Here is a 9,208-nt window from a genome sequence, read left to right on the forward strand (position 1 = left end):
GCAGCGGCAGACGGCAGCAAGCAATTGAGGACGGGGGAAGACCGAGGAGAGTTGGCCGGGGAAGATACCTTGCTTGCGGACGGGGGAAGAGCTGAGGCGACAGGCGACGGGCAATGGAGGTGGAGGCGGCTCCCGGCAGCGGCGGCGCGCTTGTGCACAGATGCGCCAGGGAATGGATCGTCGCCTTGGTGGAGCGAGACGAGGACGAGACCTTGTTCCTACGCTGCTGGGCAAACCTAAGTGGGCCGGTCATGGCGCAGCCCATTTAGTCATAGTTTTTGGGCGCTGCTAAGGCGTCGGTCAGCCCGCGGATCATTTTGAAAGACCCGCCGCCTCGCAAGCTGTTCGATCTGACGGATGGAGCGATGGAGGGTCACTTTCTAGGACAACGCTAACGCCCACACGTGTGGTGAGAGCCAAAACCGTCCACACGCCCTATAACATACAGACTACGCCATGTCACCGCATGCATGCATGTGGAAATCTTTTTGGATTTTCAGTTTTTAAAATGTTTTATCTCTTAAATGAAAAATCCGATTGAAGATCCGTTTTCACCATTAAATCCCTCGCGACGAGATCTTCGAAACTAGATCTCATATCAATATATTTCGACGATTTTTTTTTGTTAAAAGTTGCCATGTCTATTGCACATGAATTGCCATGATGTTTACACTAAAGTTGCCATGTTATGTTTCAGCTATTTTCTTCTATATTAAAAAGTAAATTTTGACATACTATAAAACGGAGAATTAAGAAACTAGACTTGCCATGCACCATAAACTAAAATTGCCATGGTTCATGCAAAAAAATATTTTCATGGTCAAAATACTGGAATTGCCATCATCAAAAACTTGCCATGATCTACAAACTAAAATTGCCACATGGCAACTTTAGTTTAAGCACCATGGCAACTACGGTGTAAACATCATGGCAACTTTTGGGCAAAAAAAAATTTCGTCGAAACATATCAACATGGGGTCTAGTTTTGAAGATCTCGTCGAGACGGATTTAATGGTGAAAACGGATTTTTAATTCGCTTTTCTCATTAGGAGATAAAATATTTTTAAGCCGAAAACCAAAAAGATTTATGTTGATGTCATCTGTTCATACGTGGCAAAATGAGTGGTGATGGAGGCGTGTGGGCGATGTGCAAACGCCCACACGTGTGGGCGTTAGTTTTTCCGCACTTTCTATCACTGCAACACACGTCGTGTTGCAGAAAATTTCCGCAACATGGATTATGTTGCAGAAAATTTTGCAACATAGGTCAAGTTGCAGATTATTTTTGCAACAGATGTCGTGTTACAGTTTTTTTCAACAGATGCCTTGTTGCAATAATTTTTGACGACAGAGGCCTCGTTGGAATTTAATTTGTTTTGTAACAGAGGTCTTGTTACAAATTTTTTTCTGCAACAGAGACCTTGTTGCAGGAATTCGTTGTAGCTACCAGCAAGCAGCGACCACGTTGACCGAAAGAAAGATTGATGCTCCCTCGGGATGGCGGGACATGGACGTAGCTCCTAGCGGTGGACGCGGACACCGATGCTTCCCCGGGACGGCAGATGCAGCTTGAGTTCGGTCGCACCGTGACGGTCGACGTTCATGATGGAGGCGGCCGGCTCGTCGGCGTGTTGCCGGCGGCGGTCGAAGTAGCGCGAGGAGGCGCCGCCTTGACGGGAAGCTCGGGAGGAGCATGGGTGATCACTGCTCTCGTGGGGATCCAGATCCAGATCCCGCAACACACCAGTTGTTGCGGTGGGGGATATTACAACAATGACTCAGTTGCGGAACCTAGCCTAGGTAGTACGTTGCTCCTAGCCATCTGATTAAAATCAGATCCAACAGCCACGGAGGCGGACGACGCATAGGTCGTTATCTGTCGGGTGATGCTAATCATTTCCCATAGTTATCTTAATTTTCGAAAACATAAAGGACGGCGCTAGGCGCCGGCCGGCGGATGTATTAGAATTATCCGCCGCACCGAGGTCCGTTCGATGCGAGCACTAACAGCCATTAGATCTAACAAACCGCATCGGCTGACCCCGTCATAACTTCCTGAAACAACGGCTCTGTTTCAGAAACAATATCCCCTGGTCACTTGTTCGGTAATTAATATATGTATATATATGATTAAGACTACAAGAGCCATCAAGTAGGCTATAGTACTTCGGTTAAGACTTTCGAAACAAGGTATGGATTTCATATCATGAGGACAGAATGATAAGACTACAAGAGCTATCAAGTAGGATATAGTACTTTGATTAAGACTTAAGAAACAAGTTCTAGGGGCCAAAAAGCTTGTGTAAATTACCGAACTTAGGCGTGACAATTGGATCCCAAGATGGAGGCAACTTGTCCACCCCAACAAGAACCCAGGCTGCTGGCTGTCAAAATAAGAACATATCAGAACCTCCCAATCAGTAATTAAAAATGAAACAGGGAAAATCAGGTATATTCCAATCAGGTTACATCATATCATATCTTTCAGTTCAGGCAATACTCCAATTTGCAATCAAGTACAGACTCAAAACATGAACTCGCAGTATCTATATAATCTGGCGAACTGTCATTTTACACAGCCTAACAGTTAGGACCAGACATACTATCAATCTAAATACAGAGGAAGTTATACCAGTTGAAGAATGTCTGTGTAAAGATTTGCAAAATATGCACAGCTGTATCTTGCTGATACTACACTAATCAAGATGTTAGATTCTACACATCAAACAGCAGCCAACAGAGAAGGTGAAGGCTTTGATTCTACACATAGCGACATCAGACAGCAGTAAACAGAAACGAAAGCTGCGGCAAAACTCTGGCGAGTCAATACAGACTTTACAAAGCGACCCAGTAGTTCAGAGACGAGAGGAAACTGACCACCATTTTATAAGGTGAGGTGTTGGGCTGATCACTAAGCATCAACATTCTCTGCTATACAACATTGACTTGTGGGATCCAAAAATATTTCCTGATTGGTCCATTCAAGCAATTTCTAACTGGCCAACCTGTAATCTGCAACCTACTTCTGAAAGAACTAGTGAAAGACGCCATGATTTACTAACAACCAAGAAAACGAACAGAAGAATATTCTGCACAGTATAAGTTTCCATTTCAAATAGAACATACCACTGCACCGATAGATTAATCTATTAGCAAAACAGTCAAGCAAAGATAAGTTTAGGCTGGCTGACACCCGAGAAAGCACATACTTGGCTCTTATTCAACCATTCAAAACAATTCTGAGAGAATTGAAAATAAGAGAATTCAATAGTCTCCCAGAGAACAGGTAACTTCTAACTTTAGCAGCAGCAGTGCAAAGAACAAGCGGTCAAACTTAACCAATGAATTATATAGAACAATAGTAACTCCAAAATTCAGCTAAACAACTGCAAGTTGCCAATTACACACTGGAAATGCAACATACAGCAGATCATCCAACAACAGATAACTTTCGGTTAAATTCAACCAACCCATACAAAAGAGAAGCAAGCACCAGGCATATCAGCACATGGTCACAGCACATACAGACAACAGTTCCAACATCAAATTTGCTCCATGGTCACAGCACATACAGACAACAGTTCCAACCTCGCCTATCAAACGGGCTCTCGGGGTTTTCCGCGGGTTCTGGGCCGCGCAAGGAATATCGGCTTGAATCCCCCCCAAACCACGCGTACCAAACGAGGCCTTAGACTTTATTTGGTAGAAGTGGATTGGGGAGGTTTGGAGAGGGAGGGATTTCAGGGGATTGGGTGAATCCCTTCCTTCCACCCAATCCCCTCAAAACCCCTTGCATACCCAAAACCCCTCCATTCACAATCCTCTTTGTTTAAAATTTCTGTTTGGTAGGCATGGTTTGTCATATTGACATAACATGTTGTAGAACATTTAAAAATCCAATCTTTACAATGTAACTAACACCCCTTATATCCTTGCTACAAATTTGTAAAGGTCACCTAATAAAAATGAGACAAAGTTGCTACAGGGGAATAATTTAGTAACAGATTTTCCCAGCAGAAACATAATTTTGCATGACTTGAAATTAATATCTCATCAACTGATACAATGACAAGGAATTATATGAAATAAAACAGCAACGATCAGGTATATTTCGAAGTTCCATAACCCCACATCAGACCATGAAAGTGTCACCATCAGCACTGGGTTAGATTGTGTACAGAATCACTAGAATAGGGCTGACTTTCTGAATTTTCAAACGAGTAAATGGTGTTAAAGCTCCCAATGAGATCCTGCCCCTGAAAAGAAAATTCATTGTGAAGTTACCCAATCTGGTCAAATAAAATCTTTCCATCCTTAGTCTGCACATCTCCTGTTATCATTTGGCACCCAAACATCTGATCAAAATAATTTAATAGAAAAAGTAGTACACATGTACAACATGATGATGGAATTAAACCAAGACTTAGGTCAATGGTGAATTCAACAAAATCGTCAAAGGCAAAAACACAAGGTTCAGAACAACAACAAAAAAAATCTCGAGCAGATCACAGAGTTCAAATTGAAGCAACTGACATCTTCCAAAGTGAAGCAAAGCACATTTGAAACTAACAAGAATAGGGCTGGACTTCTAAAATTCTTAAAATGTGTTAAAAGCTCACAATTATATATTGCCCTGGAAACAAAATTCAGTAAAAACTTGACAAATCTGATATAATACAACTTTCCATCCATACGGCAATCTGTAGTCAGTACATCTCCAAGTCATGTTAGAATCAGCAAAATGAATCATCGGCCTAAAATCTTACTGTACATTATTTATTACTACTACTATAAGGAGCACAACTGTATGGCAGAGATTAGTAACAACTATACATCATAGTAGAAATAATTTCATTACTTTCGAAGTCTCGGTTTACAAGAAGAATCACAAATTCAGTTCTTACAGCCAAAGAGCCAAGCGACAATTGGACAACTTCCATCCAGCACCAGTACTTCAATGACTTGCAGATAACTAGAGTCAACAGCCACCAAAGTAACTAAACCTAAGAGCAGGCGAAGCTTTATTCTTGCTTTCGAAATCTCAGTTTTGCAAGAGCAGCACAAATTCAGTTACCACCAATGAGCGAACAAAGCATTGGCAAACCAGGTTAATGATCATCACAACGGCAATGCTCAGTGACAACAAACAATTAAATGGGGCCATTGAATAATCTGGTGGGTACTGCACCTAATTTAGAAGTACACCCTTGTGGGTGGATCAACAACCTAGCTAGAATCTGTGTGTATATTACTAAAAGGCACAATCGCATGGCAGAGATTATAGTGATAATTACTCCCTCCGTTCCTAAATATTTGTCTTTCTAGAGTTTTCAACAAGTGACTACATACGGAGCAAAATGAGTGAATGTACACTCTAAAATATGTCTATATACATCCGTATGTGGTAGTCTATTTGAAATCTCTAAAAAGACAAATATTTAGGAACGGAGGGAGTACATCACAGCAGAAATGAATCATTCCTTTCAAAGTCTCAGTTTACCAAAAAGATTCAGAAATTCAGTTCTGGAATCATTCAGCAACTTCGATCCATCACTAAAAGCATCACGAACAGACCGAACCAGACTAACGTGAACTTGGTGACGGCCTTGTTGCCCTCGGAGACGGCGTGCTTGGCGAGCTCGCCACGGAGGACAAGGCGGGAATCATTCAGCAACTTCGATCCATCACTAAAAGCATCACGAACAGACCGAACCAGACTAACGTGAACTTGGTGACGGCCTTGTTGCCCTCGGAGACGGCGTGCTTGGCGAGCTCGCCACGGAGGACAAGGCGGCAGCAGTGGCCGGGCCGATGGAAGAAACCTACACGACGAGGGAAAAGGAGGGGAGGCGAGGCGAGGCGAGGGCAGGCGAGGACTTACCGACGGGGAGACGTCCAGTATGCCGGAGGGGTACACCGGCGTCGAGGCGGCGGGCGGCAGCGTCTTGAGGAGGAGTTGGGCGGCGACGCGTTGAGTGAGCGGCGGCGGCGGCGGCGGCTTCGTTTCCTCCAAATGCTTGAGTCCCCCCTCGAGGGCTGAGAACCACGTGGTTAGGAGGGGGTCGACGGGGATCGAAGGGGGATGGGTCGTGCAAACCACGCGAAACAAATGGGCCATCTCTGGGCCTCGCGAGGTTAATACTCTCCCCTCGTATCAAACGAGGCCTAAAGGTTTTGAAGAACAAAGGGAGTGAGGGGGAACTTGGGTTACACAAATAGTACCTAAAATCTAAAAAGCGGCCGACCACTATTTGGTGACATTGGGCGGCCGCGCCTCAACCGCTCGATGCATCCGTATCGGGAGGCCCACCAGTACTTTGCTACCTGACAACCACTGCGCAGGGGCACACCGCTTCGTCCCTTCGTTCCAGAACAAAACACTTATCCCGATCCCCTTTCCTCGTTCGGAGCACACCATCATCGCCAGGGAGATCGATGGGGAGGTGGCTGAGCGGAGGTGCCCGGCAAGATGTCCGGATGGGAACCGAAGAAGAAGCGTTGACGTCTTGTTTCCCCCTTCTCAGAGCTGGACCTGAAGCGATCCCGTCGGCAGCGCCGTCGTTGAGGGCGGCGGCTTCGTCGTTGATGAGGTACCTTGCGCTGGCGTGATTCACTTCTTATCCTTGCGCTGGCGTGATTCCCTTCCTCCCCATGGCGCCGCCCTGCTCTTCCCCTTCCTCCCCATGGCGCCCGCCTGCTCCTTCCCTTCCTCGCCATAGTCGATGTTGCTGCTGCTGCAGATGGCTGGGCCAAGGACGACGGAGCGGCTGCCGTAGAGGGCGGCCTGTGCGGCGCGACCAAGAACGACGGCCCAGGCCACCACAGCATCATCGACAACCTGTCTCGTTGCTCCTTCCCCAACTAGATCCAGCCCCCTCGCGGCCGTGATGAACACATAGTCAGAGAATCTTCAGATCGCCAACCAGGTTCGTCCCCGTGGATTAACATCCATGGATCTGTAGTTGATCTGCTAGGGGAAGGTAGAGCACTAGCCCCAGCGGCTTTTCACATGATTTTTGCTGATTTTGAGAGGGGGAATTGCTATGTGTAGTCAGTCTGTTTTTTTGTGCAACTAGGGCGCCGTTCCTGTGCAATTTATCATAGCCACTAGCCAAATTTGTAAGTCAGTTTTTGGTGTTAGTTCTATGCAACTAGGGATGCCTCCCTGTGCAACTAGGGATACATTACTGTGCAACCATAGGAAATGTGCCTGGTAGTGAAACAGAGGTTCATATTTTCTTTTCCTTTTTATCCTATGGCCATTTATTTTATGCTCCTTTCTTTCACCTTCTGAGTAGTTCAATATTTTTTGTTCATTGTAGGGTTCTCCAAATAGGACCTCTCGGCGGAACTCAAAATGGGCGGCGAAGCGGCAACCACATGGCGCTGATAATGACGGGGATGGAGAGGATGATGATGTGTCCCAGAGAGTATATAAATGAGCTGGCATCCTCAGGCTTTTTCTAGTTGCACAAGAGTACCTGATTAGTTGGCATTCTCAACATTTCTAGTTGCACAATACCATCCAACTAGTTGCATCCTTAGTCTTTTTGTAGCTGCGTTGACACCCTCTTCTTCTAGAAGCCTGAAACCTGAATGTGCAATTTTTTGATGGGTCATGCAAGTGCTGAATATATCTTTTCCCAAGAGTATCTAATTAATTGGCATCCTCAAGATTTATAGTTGCACAAGAGTATTCAATTAGTTGGCATCCTCAACATTTCTAGTTGCACAGGAGTATTTAATTAGTTGGCATCCTGAGCATTTTCTAGTTACACAATAGCATCTAACTAGTTGACATCCTCAGTCTTTCTAGTTGCACAAGAGTAACTATTTTAGTTGGCATCCTCTGCATTTTGTAGTTGCACAACTAACATAATATCAAGTTGGCATCATCAACATATTTTATCCGGTTTTTTAAAGGACAACAAATATTTTTTTTATGCAGTGTTAACTAATCACCTTTGGCACCTTTTGTTTTGCAAAAACTCAGGTGATCACGTCAGAATGTGATCACCTTTGGCACCGTTTTCGGATGACGGGAAATAGAATTTCATCTCCTTTTCTATTTCACTTTTAGTATATAGAACATCCTATAGAACATATTTCCCCTGTTGCAATAGAACATATTGATGTTCAGTTTGGCAGGAGAACTAATTGCACACACGATGATGTTTGTTGGCTTGTAATGCAGTCTACTTGCACACACAATAATGTTTAGTTGGTAGAAAAACTAGTGGCACACACAAATGCTCAGTTGACTTGTAATGTAGTCTAGTCGCACACACATTGATGTTTAGTTGGCAGGACTAGTTACACACACATATACTCAGTTGGCGCGGCAATGTAGTCTAGTTGCACACACATTGATGTTTAGTTGGCAAAACTATTGCCACACACATATGCTTAGTTGGCGTGACAATGTAGTCTCGTTGCACACACATTGATGTTTAGTTGGCAGGACTAGTTACACACATATACTCAGTTGGCGTGGTAATGTAGTCTAGTTACACACACATTAATGTTTACAGGTGAGACCCTCAAGATGCACATCTCACTAGCTGGGTTGGATGGAAAGGGGTGCTAGCAATGAAAACTACACATCCACGGATATGAGGAAAGTTACACATGCACATCAACCGTTAGGTAGTTGGCTGGGAGGACAATTTTCGAAGTTGCACATCCACTGCTTGGCAGTTGGCCGAGGTAGCAAACAGTAAAAATTGCACTTCCAACTAGAGGAGAAAAGTTGCACATCGACTACTAAGCGGTTGGCTGGGGACAGCAGACATAGTTGCACATCTCACTTGATAGTGGATAGTTTGAGGTGAGGTGTCATCATTGAAAACTGCACATCCATGGATAAAGAAAAAATTGCACATCGACTATTAGGTAGTTGCACATCAACAACTAGCCAGTTGCACAAAACGGGGACAAAATTGCACAAAAAAAAGTTTATCGAAACATATCCATGTGGGATCTAGTTTCAAAGAGCACATCGCGAGGATTTCAGCAGTGAAAGCGGATCTTAATTTCGACTTTTCGTTCAAAAGTTATGGCTTTTCTAAAAAATTTAAATCTGAATTAAATGCGTTCACACATGTTGGTGTGTGTGCTTTTGCAATTCTGGTTAAACATGTCGTGTAGTCTTTGTCTTTTTCTGGCTAGGAGGACAAAATAATTCCTAATTTGTTTGATTAAGACAAAA

At 44.3% G+C, this 9,208-nt stretch overlaps 1 protein-coding gene across 2 annotated transcripts in view; it reads right to left on the reverse strand.

Annotated features, from left to right (window-relative positions):
- LOC119275665 (50S ribosomal protein L27-like) overlaps window positions 1–6,060 on the reverse strand; it is an 8,368-nt gene extending 2,308 nt beyond the window's left edge. Inside the window, exons 1-2 of one of the 2 annotated variants that reach the window (XM_037556557.1) lie at window positions 5,882–6,060; window positions 2,312–2,384 (exon numbers count right to left, since the gene is read on the reverse strand). The gene's annotated coding sequence lies outside the window, so the exon portion shown is untranslated. The remainder of the gene's footprint in view (window positions 1–2,311; window positions 2,385–5,881) is intronic. The other variant, XM_037556556.1, reaches the window with a different exon arrangement.
- Between the last annotated feature and the right edge of the window lie 3,148 nt (window positions 6,061–9,208).

This window comes from Triticum dicoccoides, chromosome 3B (assembly GCF_002162155.2).
Source record: "Triticum dicoccoides isolate Atlit2015 ecotype Zavitan chromosome 3B, WEW_v2.0, whole genome shotgun sequence".
Classification (NCBI taxonomy): Eukaryota; Viridiplantae; Streptophyta; class Magnoliopsida; order Poales; family Poaceae; genus Triticum; species Triticum dicoccoides.